The 15388-nt window shown below is 41.2% G+C and overlaps 1 protein-coding gene across 2 annotated transcripts in view; it reads left to right on the top strand.

The window, feature by feature from the left end:
- The window catches only part of LOC139562716 (NLR family CARD domain-containing protein 3-like), a 259825-nt gene that overhangs the window by 1598 nt on the left and 242839 nt on the right, over positions 1-15388 (top strand). The window contains exon 2 of one of the 2 annotated variants that reach the window (XR_011672433.1): positions 2416-4175. The exons of the other annotated variant lie outside the window; for it this stretch is intronic. The gene's annotated coding sequence lies outside the window, so the exon portion shown is untranslated. Of the gene's footprint in view, positions 1-2415; positions 4176-15388 lie in introns of those variants that run through there. 2 annotated transcript variants of the gene reach the window in all.

The raw sequence follows: 15388 nt of genomic DNA, 5'->3' as shown, positions 1-15388 counted from the left end.
ATGCATTTTAACACTTTTTGTCATAAGATGTAGGCGTTTTTGTCCCCAGGTGTTATTTATCAACTTCCACAAGAAATATAAGCCATACATTTTTTAACCTATTTCTTCATTCTTTTATAGTCCTAGCTAAAGTCTCTTTCATTAATTACTTTTTTCATGATTAAAAACAACTGTTGATGCAATATGAAAAGAAAATGGGTGTGTGAGATGAATCATAAACCCAAATTGAGAACCTTTTGTTTGTTTCAGGGTGAATTGGTGTGTGAGATGAATCATAAACCCAAATGGAGAACCTTTTGTTTGATTAACGGTGAATTGGTGTGTGAGAGATATATTATGTATAAACTACCTCAAAACAAGAGATCGCTATGTGCACAGGTACGATCAGGGATACTGCCTCTGCGATACCGATTATTGGAGGACAAAAAAAGCCGATACCGATTAATCGGCCGATTTATTTAAAAAATATATATTTTTAAATATATATATATCATACACACACACACATTTTTGTAATAATGACAATTGCAACAATACTGAATGAACAATGAACACTTATTTTAACTTAATATAATACATAAATACACACACGCACACAGCTCTGAAGTGACAATGATACTGAAGAGTCTGCTTAGGAGACAAATACTCTCAACTGTTTGAATAAAAATAGAGTTTAAGTTACCTGTGATGAATGTTGAAAACAAAAACTTTAATTTCTATATGCAGGAAATCCTATTTTAATAATGGGCATAGTAAGAATTGACAACCAAAGTGCGAGTCATAATTCCCATGACACCTAGCAAAATCTGAAAAGCAGTTCCTTCATTTATTCCATAGGATATTTTTAGATTCACTTAAAATAAGGTCTGTGTTTCGTGTAGGCTTACATCACCGTGCCAATTTTATAACTGTGTAGATATCCATAGGACAAGGTAACCCTGATCAATATTGGCTAAATATAAGCGAAGATAAAAAAAATTGTAGAGTGGATTTATGAAAATATGTTGACAAACGTTACCTTATCCTAGTGAGATTTACATGGGTATCAAAACGTTGAGGCGGTTTAAAAAAAATTGTAGAGTGGATTTATGAAAATATGTTGACAAACGTTACCTTATCCTAGTGAGATTTACATGGGTATCAAAACGTTGAGGCGGTTTAAGCCTGCACGAAACACAGACCTTATTTGAAGTAGATCAAGACATTCTCTATGGAAGACATGAACGGTAAAATAACGAAGGAACCCCTTTCAAATTCAGCCGCAAGTTATTACAGGAATTATAACGCGTCGACTATTTCTCTCTAAACCATATACCTTTGACTAATCCGGAAACTATCACCTCGAAAACAAAACGTTTATTCCGTTCCGTATTTTATCTAACGGGTGGCATCAATGAGTCTAAATATTCCTGTTACATTGCACAACCTTCAATGTTGTCATAATTACGTAAAGTTCTGGCAAATTAGTTCGCAAAGAGCCAGGCGGCCCAAACTGTTGCATATACCCTGACTCTGCGTGCAATGAACGCAAGAAAAATGACACAATTTCACCTGGTTAATATTGCCTGCTAACCTGGATTTCTTTTAGCTAAATATGCAGGTTTAAAAATATATACTTGTGTATTGATTTTAAGAAAGGCATTGATGTTTATGGTTAAGTACACATTGGAGCAATGACAGTCATTGATTGATTGTTTTTTATAAGATAAGTTTAATGCTAGCTAGCAACTTACCTTAGCTTACTGCATTCGCTAACAGGCAGGCTCCTCGTGGAGTGCAATGTAATCAATGCAAGATTGGATCCCCCGAGCTGACAAGGTTAAAAATCTGTCGTTCTGCCTCGTTTTTCCTAGGCCGTCATTGAAAATAAGAATGTGTTCTTAACTGACTTGCCTAGTTAAATAAAGATTAAATAAAGGTGTAAAAAAACAAACTAAAAAAAATACCAAAAATACCGAATTCCGATTGTTACGAAAACTTGAAATCGGCCCGATTATTCGGCCATTCCGATTAATCGGTTGACCTCTAATTGAAACAGGTAAGATCAGGGATATTGTCTCTGCGTATTGAAACAGGTCAGATCAGGGATATTGTCTCTGCGTATTGAAACAGGTAAGATCAGGGATATTGTCTCTGCGTATGTAACAGTATAACTTTACGTCCGTCACCCTCGCCCCGACCCGGGCGCGAACCAGGGACCCTCTGCACATATCAACAACAGTCACCCACGAAGCATCGTTACCCATCGCTCCACAAAAGCCGCTGCCCTTGCAGAGCAAGGGGAACCACTACTTTAGGGTCTCAAAGCGAGTGATGTCACCGATTGAAACGCTATTAGCGCGCAGCACCGCTAACTAACTAGCCATTTCACATCCGTTACACTCACCCCCCTTTCGACCTCCTCCTTTTCTGCAGCAACCAGTGATCCGGGTCAACAGCATCAATGTAACAGTATAACAGCATCAATGTAACAGTATAACTTTATGGCGTCCCCTCGCCCCTACCCGGGCGCTAACCAGGGACCCTCTGCACACATCAACAACAGTCACCCACGAAGCATCGTTACCCATCGCTCCACAAAAGCCGCGGCCCTTGCAGAGCAAGGGGAACCACTACTTCAGGGTCTCAAAGCAAGTGACGTCACCGATTGAAACGCTATTAGCGCGCAGCGCCGCTAACTAACTAGCCATTTCACATCCGTTACATGTATTGAAACAGGTAAGATCAGGGATATTGTCTCTGCGTATTAAAACAGGTAAGATCAGGGATATTGCCTCTGTGTATTGAAACAGGTAAGATCAGGGATATTGTCTCTACGTATTGAAACAGGTAAGATCAGGGATATTGCCTCTGTGTATTGAAACAGGTAAGATCAGGGATATTGCCTCTGTGTATTGAAACAGGTAAGATCAGGGATATTGCCTCTGTGTATTGAAACAGGTAAGATCAGGGATATTGCCCTGTGCGTATTGAAACAGGTAAGATCAGGGATATTGCCCTGTGCGTATTGAAACAGGTAAGATCAGGGATATTGTCTCTGTGTATTGAAACAGGTAAGATCAGGGATATTGCCTCTGCGTATTGAAACAGGTAAGATCAGGGATATTGCCTCTGCGTATTGAAACAGGTCAGATCAGGGATATTGTGTCTGCGTATTGAAACAGGTATTGTGGTGAAATGGAGGAAAGACTATGTAACTATTGTGACATCGAAGAAATAGAGAATGAAACTCATGTTATCCTCTATTGCCCTTTCTACCATGATATACACTTGCTCTTATTCCAGAAAGCACAGCAGATATACCCTGGTATTATGTGGCCGAGTGATGAGACAGACCACCAGATATACCCTGGCATTATGTGGCTGAGTGATGAGGAGACAGACCACCATATATACCCTGGCAGTATGTGGCTGAGTGATGAGGAGACATACCACCAGATATACCCTGGCAGTATGTGGCTGAGTGATGAGGAGCAATTTAAATGTTTTTTTGTCCATTGTGTGTTTCCGTTTGCGGAATATTTATATAAATCCTGGAATAAAAGAAAAAAGTCTACCTATAACTAAATTGTACAAATATTTAGCTTCTATGTGGTAACTGGTACGTGTGTATATAGATTGTGTATAGGCTTGTCTCCCATATGAATCTTCTATGTGGTAAATGGTATGTGTGTATATAGATTGTGTATAGACTTGTCTCCCATATGACTCTTCTATGTGGTAAATGGTATGTGTGAATATAGATTGTGTATAGGCTTGTCTCCCATATGAATCTTCTATGTGGTAAATGGTACGTGTGTATATAGATTGTGTATAGACTTGTCTCCCATATGAATCTTCTCTTTGTTCCAGACTGGGTTCAAATGCCTTTTGTTTCTTTTTTTCTGTATTTATTTATCTGTTTATGTTATGTATGTGTATATATTCATTTACTGCTCTAGGGATATAATTATTGTTGTTACCATCACCTTATTTAATATTATGTATTGATTTTTACCTTTCATTGTTTTCATTCTTCATGTGATGCTCAATGCAGAAAACACTGGAAGGAGAATGATCATTTAATTACGACAGTGAATTATTATAATGTTTGTTTATGTGGTAATTAATAAGCCCATAAGGGAAGGGTTGGCGATTTGACACGAAAATAAAATGTCATTCATTCATATTATTTAATTTAAGTTTTTCTGTGTCCCCCTAATATTTTTTTTTTAACCTTTATTTAACTAGGCAAGTCAGTTAAGAACAAATTCTTATTTTCAATGACGGCCTAGGAACAGTGGGTTAACTGCCTGTTCAGGGGCAGAACGACAGATTTGTACCTTGTCAGCTCGGGGATTTGACCTGATCCTAGATCATTATGAATCAGATTACATGGAGATGGGGACATTATCCTAGATCATAATGAATCAGATTACATGGAGAGGGGGACCTGATCCTAGATCATAATGCATCATATTACATGGAGAGGGGGACCTGATCCTAGATCATTATGAATCAGATTACATGGAGATGGGGACCTTATCCTAGATCATAATGAAGCAGATTACATGTAGAGGGGGACCTGATCCTAGATCATAATGAATCAGATTACATGGAGAGAGGGACCTGATCCTAGATCAGCACTCCTCCTCTGGGACACTGCCTTTATGAATAAGGGCCCAGGAGTCACCAGGACCGCATGTAAATTGCTCTGGATAAGAGCGTCTGCTCAATGACTAAAATGTAAATGTAAAATGAGTCACCAGGACAGGCATTGACAGGATGGTCACAGCCACATGTTCACTGGTTAGGTAGAACACAAGATAACTGTTAGATAGGAGCAACAGTAATGATACATGCCCTCAATGTGAAGTGACATTAATCCATAAATACAGAGCACAGTACAACCCTTTTATATAAACCTTTTAAGGTAGTAAGAAAATAATCATTCACTTAATAATTCAATAAAGAAGTCTTGAATTACCAATAAATCACCTGCTAGCAATAGCTAGCGTGACATTACAGTGCACTGATTGACGGTGCTATTTAGCTCGTCATTAACATTGCTGGCTAAGCTAGCAGACACTTGATAAACTTGCACAAATATGCCTTAAATACACAATAAATATATACATAAATACCGGCAACATAAATATATACATGGTCACATTCACTATTGACTTTGGGTATATGAACCAGTGTACCAGATACACTATTGTGTAATATAGTTTTAAAACAGTTTTTATGTCCAGCAGAAGGAGACGTACTCTCAGAATATCTCAGCCTGAACAGCAGGCAGACCAACTTTCCAAATAGGGGAGAAGCACTCAAAACCCACTACTTGTTCTTTCAAGGAAAATAATACAAAAATGGTAAGTCTGAAGACCTCTCGTATTAACAACCTTACTACAATGGCAGCAAATATTTTTTTATGAATTCGACATAACATAAGGAAAGGAAACTTTATTCATATCACCCCTCTTTCTGAGGTGAATGGTTTCACCCACTGCTCTACCCGGAACTGCGGTGTTCTCTGATATCCACGTTGCGCGCATCGCGAGTGAGGTTGATGGAAACTCTACTTTTTCACTTTGTCACACATGCACCTTTGATATCCCGTTCACGAGTATCCCTGTAGCCATAAATAAACATAATACTACTAATTTAAAATCATATGGGTTAAATTGAATAGTAACTGAAATCTGGACATTGACTGTAGGCCTATAAACGAATATAATATGATCTGCAGAATTATGCATTTCTTGCATTTAAATGAAACAACAAATGTAAAATTAGTCTGGGGAACAGGGGTGGATAAATATGATCTCAAGTATCTCTTGAGGTAATGTGAATTGAGAGTGTAAGGTGTTATCTTTGACATTATGATGGAAGCAGACAGTATCTCTTGAGATAATGTGAATGAGAGTATCTCTTGAGATAATGTGAATGAGAGTGTAAGGTGTTATCTTTGACATTATGATGCAAGCAGACAGTATTTGAAACCTGATCAGAAACATGTTTCATCGTTTTCTCAGCTTTTCATTTCCTTAAAACCGTTCAGACTGATGACATTTGGACATTTTGCACAGGAACAATCGTTCCACTGTTATGGAGTTATTGTGTTTTCATCCGATAACTAAAACTCAATGGTCAACTTTACCAGTGTTAACTTGAAGTATACTAATGCATTCATTCTATCAATGTAAAACATTATTCTGGAGAGAACTACTGTATTTAGTCTATCAATGTAAAACATTATTCTGGAGAGAACTACTTTATTTAGTCTATCAATGTAAAACATTATTCTGGAGAGCACTACTGTATTTAGTCTATCAATGTAAAACATGATTCTGGAGAGAACTACTTTATTTAGTCTTCTGGGGCAACAATTTATGACAGAAGAGAAGCTGCATGTATCAAACTATAGTTGACAACAAAATGGCCTACCAAATGTAGAAAATTATAAGCAGAAAGGTATCTAAATTAGGGGTAAAAGTAGCCAGTAGGCTATACGGTCCAGTACAGAGCTAAATACATTATTACAGTGGATAAAACTGCACAAGTAGCCTAATTTAAGAAGTGATTTTTTTTGACAATCAGACGAAAACCTCATCACACAACACATATAATATGTGAAACAGCCTGAGTAGACAGCAGAAACAACAGTACATGGGATAAGATGTGTACATGCATCAACTCAAAAACATAATACTTCAGAGTATCCCAAATAGTAATGGGATATTGGTGTGCATGTCAACGTGGTCACTGTTGTTGGAGTGTGTAGTTACAGCAGGTGTTTACTGCCATCTAGTGGAATATACCAATAAAACACTATTATCAGGTTTCAAAAGAAAGTCAATGTTATTTTGTAGAGGATCCATTTTGAGACGACAGAGCAGAAAACACTACTGAAAAAAAAGTAAGTATTTCTGAACAATAATTTATTCTAAAGGACAGAGTAAGAGAATGCATACCTGTAATGAGATATTACTAGTTAGTAGAACTGCTACTTGAGCTGAGTTGCTGACAGACAGCAGTTTTCAAAGTGGAAACTAATCAGTAGGCCTGCATGTTATCAGGTAGACTATTTAAATTGTCTTCATGTAGGCAACTATTTTACAACCCTTTTTCCATAGCGGGGCAGCAGGTAGCCTAGTGATTAGAGCATTGGGCCAGTAACCAAAAGGTTGTAAGATCAAATCCCAGAGCAGACAAGGTACAACTCTATCGTTCTGCCCCTGAACAAGGCACTTAACACTGTTCCTTGGCTGCCATTGTCAGTAAGAATTTGTTCTTAACTGACTTCCCTACTTAAATAGAAAAAAAACAGGTTAAAGCTCTAGAACTGATGTGCATCAAGAAATAAGGTGACAAAGCACAGTAAAACTACTTTAGAGGGCTCTAGAGATAAGGTGACAACACAGGAAAACGACTTTAGGGGCTCTAGAGATAAGATGACAAAACACAGGAAAACTACTTTAGGGGCTCTAGAGATAAGGTGACAACACAGGAAAACTACTTTTGGAGCTCTAGAGAAAAGGTGACAAAGCACAGGAAAACTACTTTAGGAGCTCTAGAGATAAGGTGACAAAGCACAGGAAAACTACTTTAGGGGCTCTAGAGATAAGATGACAAAACACAGGACAACTACTTTAGGAGCTCTAGAGATAAGGTGACAAAGCACAGGAAAACTACTTTAGGGGCTCTAGAGATAAGGTAACAAAACACAGGAAACCGACTTTAGGGGCTCTAGAGATAAGGTGACAAAGCACAGGAAAACTACTTTAGGGGCTCTAGAGATAAGGTAACAAAACACAGGAAAACGACTTTAGGGGCTCTAGAGATAAGATGACAAAACACAGGAAAACTACTTTAGGAGCTCTAGAGATAAGGTGACAAAGCACAAGAAAACTACTTTAGGGGCTCTAGAGACAAGGTGACAAAGCACAGGAAAACTACTTTAGGTGCTCTAGAGATAAGGTGACAAAGCACAGGAAAACTACTTTAGGGGCTCTAGAGATAAGATGACAAAGCACAGGAAAACTACATTTGGAGCTCTAGAGATAAGGTGACAAAGCACAGGAAACTATTTTAGGGGCTCTAGAGATAAGGTGACAAAGCACAGGAAAACCACTTTAGGTGCTCTAGAGATAAGGTGACAAAGCACAGGAAAACCACTTTAGGTTCTCTAGAGATAAGGTGCAAAACACTGGAAACTACTTTAGGGGCTCTAGAGCGCGTTAGATAAATTCACTTGGAGGTGGTTTAAACTGCGTTTTAATGTTGACTTTGCTGATGGAAAACCGTATCATGGAGAGGGTTTTACGCATGCTCAGTTCTTGGGTCTCTGGAGTGGAAATTTGGAAGGAAAGTTTGTGAACTCCATCATCATCAAACTAGATCCAAGATGGCGTAGCAGTGTAGACGTGTATTTTTTAGTGCTCTCGTGCACATTGTATTTTTTCGTACTTCTTGTATATATTTATTATTTTTTTTTCTATCTCTTTTCGATTTTCAATTCGATTATACCTTCCGGTAACCTACCTCACCCAATGTGGTACGGAATCGCTATCATTTTTTATCTTTGGAACACATTCACGAACCCCCAGTAGCTAACCAGCTACAAGCTACCAGCTACAAGCTACTTAGCCATTTTTAACCGATGCTAGCAGCTTTTACCGTTGGAACTGTGGAACACATTCAAGAACCCCCAGTAGCTAACCAGCTACAAGCTACCAGCTACAAGCTACTTAGCCATTTTTAACCGATGCTAGCAGCTTTTACTTTCGGCACAGACACCAGCCCTGTTATTAGCCTGGATATTACTCACCAATTTAACAGCATCGGACTGTCTCTCGACAACAACGCCGGATTCCTGCCGTAATCCCTGAGCCACTACTTCTGATCCTCACAGCTAGCCTGCAGCTAACGCAGCTAGCACAGCTAGTGCCACTGCTACGAAGCTAGCATCAGTTAGCAAACACAATTCTACAATCACAACCTCTCTCTCGCCATCCGGCCTGGATTCTCTGTCGACACGACCACATCTGGTCTGCAGACGATTACCCCATCCGCTGTACCCTCAACCGGCCTCCGTCTGAGCAGACCCCCTTCGTCTGAGCAGACTCACCCCCCCGGGCTACTAACTTTAAACACCGCGTGCTAGCTTAGCGGCGACTTCCCTGCTCCATCTACGGCTGCCCCCTGGACACTATGATCACCTGGCTACATAGCTGATGCCTACCGGACTGTCCATTAATTTACGGTACTCCATTCTGTTTACTTGTGTTTTATCTGTCGGCTCTGTGTTTTAACTCAGGCTCTGTGTGTAGTTAATCCGACCCTCTCTGCCTAGTCGTCGCCATTTTTACCTGCTGTTGCTGTGTTAGCTGACTAGCTGCTGTTATCTCACCTGTTGTTTTAGCTAGCTCTCCCAATCAAGACCTGCAATCACTTTATGCCTTACTGTATGTCTCTGCCAAATATCAATATGCCTTGTATACTGTTGTTCAGGCTAGTTATCATAGTTATCATTGTTTTGGTTTGCAATGGACCCCGTAGTTCCACTCTCCGTACCTCTGATACCCCCTTCGTCCCACCTCCCACACATGCGGTGACATGTGTGGGATAATAATTTGATTTGATAATAATAATAATAATTCAGTGTATTTTTTTATTTAATTACAGCTGCATAGCTAATGTTTTTATTTGGTGTACAAACACTTTTTCATACCAATATTGTACATACAAGTGATTGTAAAAGTTTTGTATATTTTGGTTTGGCCCATCTGTATTATCTGTATTCCCATACCACTTTATCGTTCTCTTTTGCCTGACCCTCGGCTAGCAAGGTATGTTGTCCTTGGCTCCGAAACTGTTTAATATAAAACCGTCATAAGGTTATACAATGTACTGTTTTGCAACCATACGTTTGTTATAGTGTGGACAGTGTAGGAATTTATGTTAACAAGTTTCACAGAGCTCACGGACTGGGGTATCTGTTGTAACTTCTGAGTACTTGTGACAGTGGTTGAGTGAGTGTCCATGTGCTCGCGCAGGTGCCGGAGAGCTGTGACTGCACCAAGGGTAACGTGTGTGTTGTCTCTTCGTGTGCAGGTATGTCTTTTATTTTGTCAGAATTATGTTCTGTATAGTTTTACTTGTATATGCTGTTGTGCAGCGAGTGTGTGCACGCAGCACCTGTTAATTCCTTTTGGCGCTCTCTTTTTGCCTGACCCTCGGCTAGCAAGGTGCCGGATAGCTGTGACTGCACCAAGGGTAACGTGTGTGTTGTCTCTTCGTGTGCAGGGCAAATAAAAAGATTTCAACGAGCAGACCATCAGTTGTGGCAGCGTCCTAATTAAAAATACACAACGCAGAATGAACCACGCTACAAACTGGCGACTTCCCTGTGACCTCACCCATTGAGACCAGCATGTCCAGAGATACAACCTCTCTTATCATCACCCAGTGCCTGGGCTTGCCTCCGCTGTACCCGTGCCCCACCATACCCCTGTCTGCACATTATGCCCAGAATCTATTCTACCACGGCCATAAATCTGCTCCTTTTATTCCTTGTCTCCAACGCTCTAGGCGACCAGTTTTGATAGCCTTTAGCCGCACCCTCATCCTACTACTCCTCTGTTCCTCGGGTGATGTGGAGGTTAACCCAGGCCCTGCATGTCCCCAGGCACCCTCATTTGTTGACTTCTGTGATCGAAAAAGCCTTGGCCTCATGCATGTCAACATCAGAAGCCTCCTCCCTAAGTTTGTCTTACTCACCGCTTTAGCACACTCTGCCAACCCTGATGTCCTTGCCGTGTCTGAATCCTGGCTTAGGAAGGCCACCAAAAATTCTGAGATTTCCATACCCAACTATAACACTTTCCGTCAAGATAGAACTGCCAAAGGGGGAGGAGTTGCAATCTACTGCAGAGATAGCCTGCAAAGTTCTGTCATACTTTCCAGGTCTATGCCCAAACAGTTCGAACTTCTAATTTTAAAAATGAATCTCTCCAGAAATAAGTCTCTCACTGTTGCCGCCTGCTACCGACCCCCCTCAGCTCCCAGCTGTGCCCTGGACACCATCTGTGAATTGATCGCTCCCCATCTAGCTTCAGAGTTTGTTCTGTTAGGTGACCTAAACTGGGATATGCTTAACACCCCGGCAGTCCTACAATCTAAGCTAGATGCCCTCAATCTCACACAAATCATCAAGGAACCTACCAGGTACAACCCTAAATCCGTCAGCATGGGCACCCTAATAGACATTATCCTGACCAACCTGCCCTCCAAATACACCGCTGCTGTCTTCAATCAAGATCTCAGCGATCACTGCCTCATTGCCTGTATCCGCTGCGGGTCCGCGGTCAAACGACCACCCCTCATCACTATCAAACGCTCCCTAAAACACTTCTGCGAGCAGGCCTTTCTAATCGACCTGGCCCGGGTACCCTGGATGGATATTGACCTCATCCCGTCAGTTGAGGATGCCTGGTCATTCTTTAAAAGTTACTTCCTCACCATATTAGACAAGCATGCTCCGTTCAAAAAATGCAGAACTAAGAACAGATATAGCCCTTGGTTCACTCCAGACCTGACTGCCCTCGACCAGCACAAAAACATCCTGTGGCGAACTGCAATAGCATCGAAGAGCCCACGCGATATGCAACTGTTCAGGGAAGTCAGGAACCAATACACGCAGTCAGTCAGGAAAGCAAAGGCCAGCTTTTTCAAGCAGAAATTTGCATCCTGTAGCTCTAACTCCAAAAAGTTCTGGGATACTGTAAAGTCCATGGAGAACAAGAGCACCTCCTCCCAGCTGCCCACTGCACTGAGGCTAGGTAACACGGTCACCACCGATAAATCCGTGATGATCGAAGACTTCAACAAGCATTTCTCAATGGCTGGCCATGCCTTCCTCCTGGCGACTCCAACCTTGGCCAACAGCCCCCCCCCCCCCCCGCTGCTACTCGCCCAAGCCTCCCCAGCTTCTCCTTTACCCAAATCCAGATAGCAGATGTTCTGAAAGAGCTGGAAAACCTGGACCCATACAAATCAGCTGGGCTTGACAATCTGGACCCCCTATTTCTGAAACTGTCCGCCGCCATTGTCGCACCCCCTATTACCAGCCTGTTCAACCTCTCCTTCGTATCATCTGAGATCCCCAAGGATTGGAAAGCTGCCGCGGTCATCCCCCTCTTCAAAGGGGGAGACACCCTGGACCCAAACTGTTACAGACCTATATCCATCCTGCCCTGCCTATCTAAGGTCTTCGAAAGCCAAGTCAACAAACAGATCACTGACCATCTCGAATCCCACCGTACCTTCTCCGCTGTGCAATCCGGTTTCCGAGCCGGTCACGGGTGCACTTCAGCCACGCTCAAGGTACTAAATGATATCATAACCGGCATCGATAAAAGACAGTACTGTGCTGCCGTCTTCATCGACCTGGCCAAGGCTTTCGACTCTGTCAATCACCATATTCTTATCGGCAGACTCAGTAGCCTCGGTTTTTCTAATGACTGCCTTGCCTGGTTCACCAACTACTTTGCAGACAGAGTTCAGTGCGTCAAATCGGAAGGCATGCTGTCCGGTCCTCTGGCAGTCTCTATGGGGGTACCACAGGGTTCAATTCTCGGGCCGACTCTTTTCTCTGTATATATCAATGATGTTGCTCTTGCTGCGGGCGATTCCCTGATCCACCTCTACGCAGACGACACCATTCTGTATACTTCTGGCCCTTCTTTGGACACTGTGATAACCAACCTCCAAACGAGCTTCAATGCCATTCAACACTCCTTCCGTGGCCTCCAACTGCTCTTAAACGCTAGTAAAACCAAATGCATGCTCTTCAACCGTTCGCTGCCTGCACCCGCACGCCCGACTTGCATCACCACCCTGGACGGTTCTGACCTAGAATATGTGGACATCTATAAGTACCTAGGTGTCTGGCTAGACTGCAAACTCTCCTTCCAGACTCATATCACACATCTCCAATCCAAAATCAGATCTAGAGTCGGCTTTCTATTTCGCAACAGAGCCTCCTTCACTCACGCCGCCAAACTTACCCTAGTGAAACTGACTATCCTACCGATCCTCGACTTCGGCGATGTCATCTACAAAATGGCTTCCAATACTCTACTCAGCAAACTGGATGCAGTTTATCACAGTGCCATCCGTTTTGTTACTAAAGCACCTTATTCGACCCACCACTGCGACCTGTATGCCCTAGTCGGCTGGCCCTCGCTACATGTTCGCCGTCAGACCCACTGGCTCCAGGTCATCTACAAGGCTATGCTAGGTAAAGTGCCGCCTTATCTCAGTTCACTGGTCACGATGGCTACACCCACCCGTAGCACGCGCTCTAGCAGGTGTATCTCACTGATCATCCCTAAAGCCAAAACCTCATTTGGACGCCTTTCCTTCCAGTTCTCTGCTGCCTGCGACTGGAACGAATTGCAAAAATCTCTGAAGTTGGAGACTTTTATCTCCCTCAACAACTTTAAACATCTGCTATCCGAGCAGCTAACCGATCGCTGCAGCTGTACATAGTCCATCGGTATATAGCCCACCCAATTTACCTACCTCACCCCCCCCATACTGCTTTTATTTCCTTTTCTGCTTTTTTTGCACACCAGTATCTCTACTTGCACATGACCATCTGATGATTTACCACTCCAGTGTTAATCTGCTAAATTGTAATTATCTGATTTATTGCCTACCTCCTCATGCCTTTTGCACACATTGTATATAGATTCTCTTTTTTTCTTTTTTTCTACCATGTTATTGACTTGTTTATTGTTTACTCCATGTGTAACTCTGTGTTGTTGTCTGTTCACACTGCTATGCTTTATCTTGGCCAGGTCGCAGTTGCAAATGAGAACTTGTTCTCAACTAGCCTACCTGGTTAAATAAAGGTAAAATAAAAAATAAAATAAAAAATGTGCTTCTGTTATGAGAAAAACTCCACAATGAACCTGACATTAATTGTGGAGAATGATACATCTGTTGGCCGTCAAGTAGTTGGCCGTCAAATAGCCTATTTATCTTTATGCCTATCTAGGCTAGGCTACTGTAGGCTACCATTTTATACTATAAACATGTTGAAATGACTGGTGTCGTTGCAAATCATTTTGTGCCACTTGTGTAGCCAACCTGGAGCTGGCAAACGTATATAATGAACAGCCTATAACTTCCGTTTATTGTTGTTGTAGCCTTGTGTTATTATGCAACTATTAATGTCCATGTTTAGTTAATTCAGTAGGAAGTTATCAAGTGTGACCATGGTAACACATCTATCTCAATGGCTGATTAGATGTTAGAATGTATTAGATTGAAGGTAACAGTTCTATCTCAATGGCTGATCAGATGTTAGAATGCATTAGATTGAAGGTAACAGTTCTATCTCAATGGCTGATTAGATGTTAGAATGTATTAGATTGAAGGTAACAGTTCTATCTCAATGGCTGATCAGATGTTAGAATGCATTAGATTGAAGGTAACACATCTATCTCAATGACTGATCAGATGTTAGAATGTATTAGATTGAAGGTAACAGTTCTATCTCAATGGCTGATTAGATGTTAGAATGTATTAGATTGAAGGTAACACATCTATCTCAATGACTGATCAGATGTTAGAATGCATTAGATTGAAGGTAACAGTTCTATCTCAATGGCTGATCAGATGTTAGAATGTATTAGATTGAAGGTATCAGTTCTATCTCAATGGCTGATCAGATGTTAGAATGCATTAGATTGAAGGTATCAGTTCTATCTCCATGGCTGATCAGATGTTAGAATGTATTAGATTGAAGGTAACAGTTCTATCTCCATGGCTGATCAGATGTTAGAATGCATTAGATTGAAGGTAACAGTTCTATCTCAATGGCTGATCAGATGTTAGAATGCATTAGATTGAAGGTAACAGTTCTATCTCAATGGCTGATCAGATGTTAGAATGCATTAGATTGAAGGTAACAGTTCTATCTCAATGGCTGATCAGATGTTAGAATGCATTAGATTGAAGGTAACAGTTCTATCTCAATGGCTGATCAGATGTTAGAATGCATTAGATTGAAGGTAACAGTTCTATCTCAATGGCTGATCAGATGTTAGAATGCATTAGATTGAAGGTAACAGTTCTATCTCAATGGCTGATCAGATGTTAGAATGCATTAGATTGAAGGTAACAGTTCTATCTCAATGGCTGATCAGATGTTAGAATGCATTAGATTGAAGGTAACAGTTCTATCTCAATGGCTGATCAGATGTTAGAATGCATTAGATTGAAGGTAACAGTTCTATCTCAATGGCTGATCAGATGTTAGAATGCATTAGATTGAAGGTAACAGTTCTATCTCAATGGCTGATCAGATGTTAGAATGCATTAGATTGAAGGTAAC

The sequence above is a fragment of the Salvelinus alpinus genome, chromosome 32 (genome assembly GCF_045679555.1).
Source record: "Salvelinus alpinus chromosome 32, SLU_Salpinus.1, whole genome shotgun sequence".
In the NCBI taxonomy this organism is placed as follows: domain Eukaryota; kingdom Metazoa; phylum Chordata; class Actinopteri; order Salmoniformes; family Salmonidae; genus Salvelinus; species Salvelinus alpinus.
This window is presented reverse-complemented; position numbering and strand designations above follow the sequence as displayed.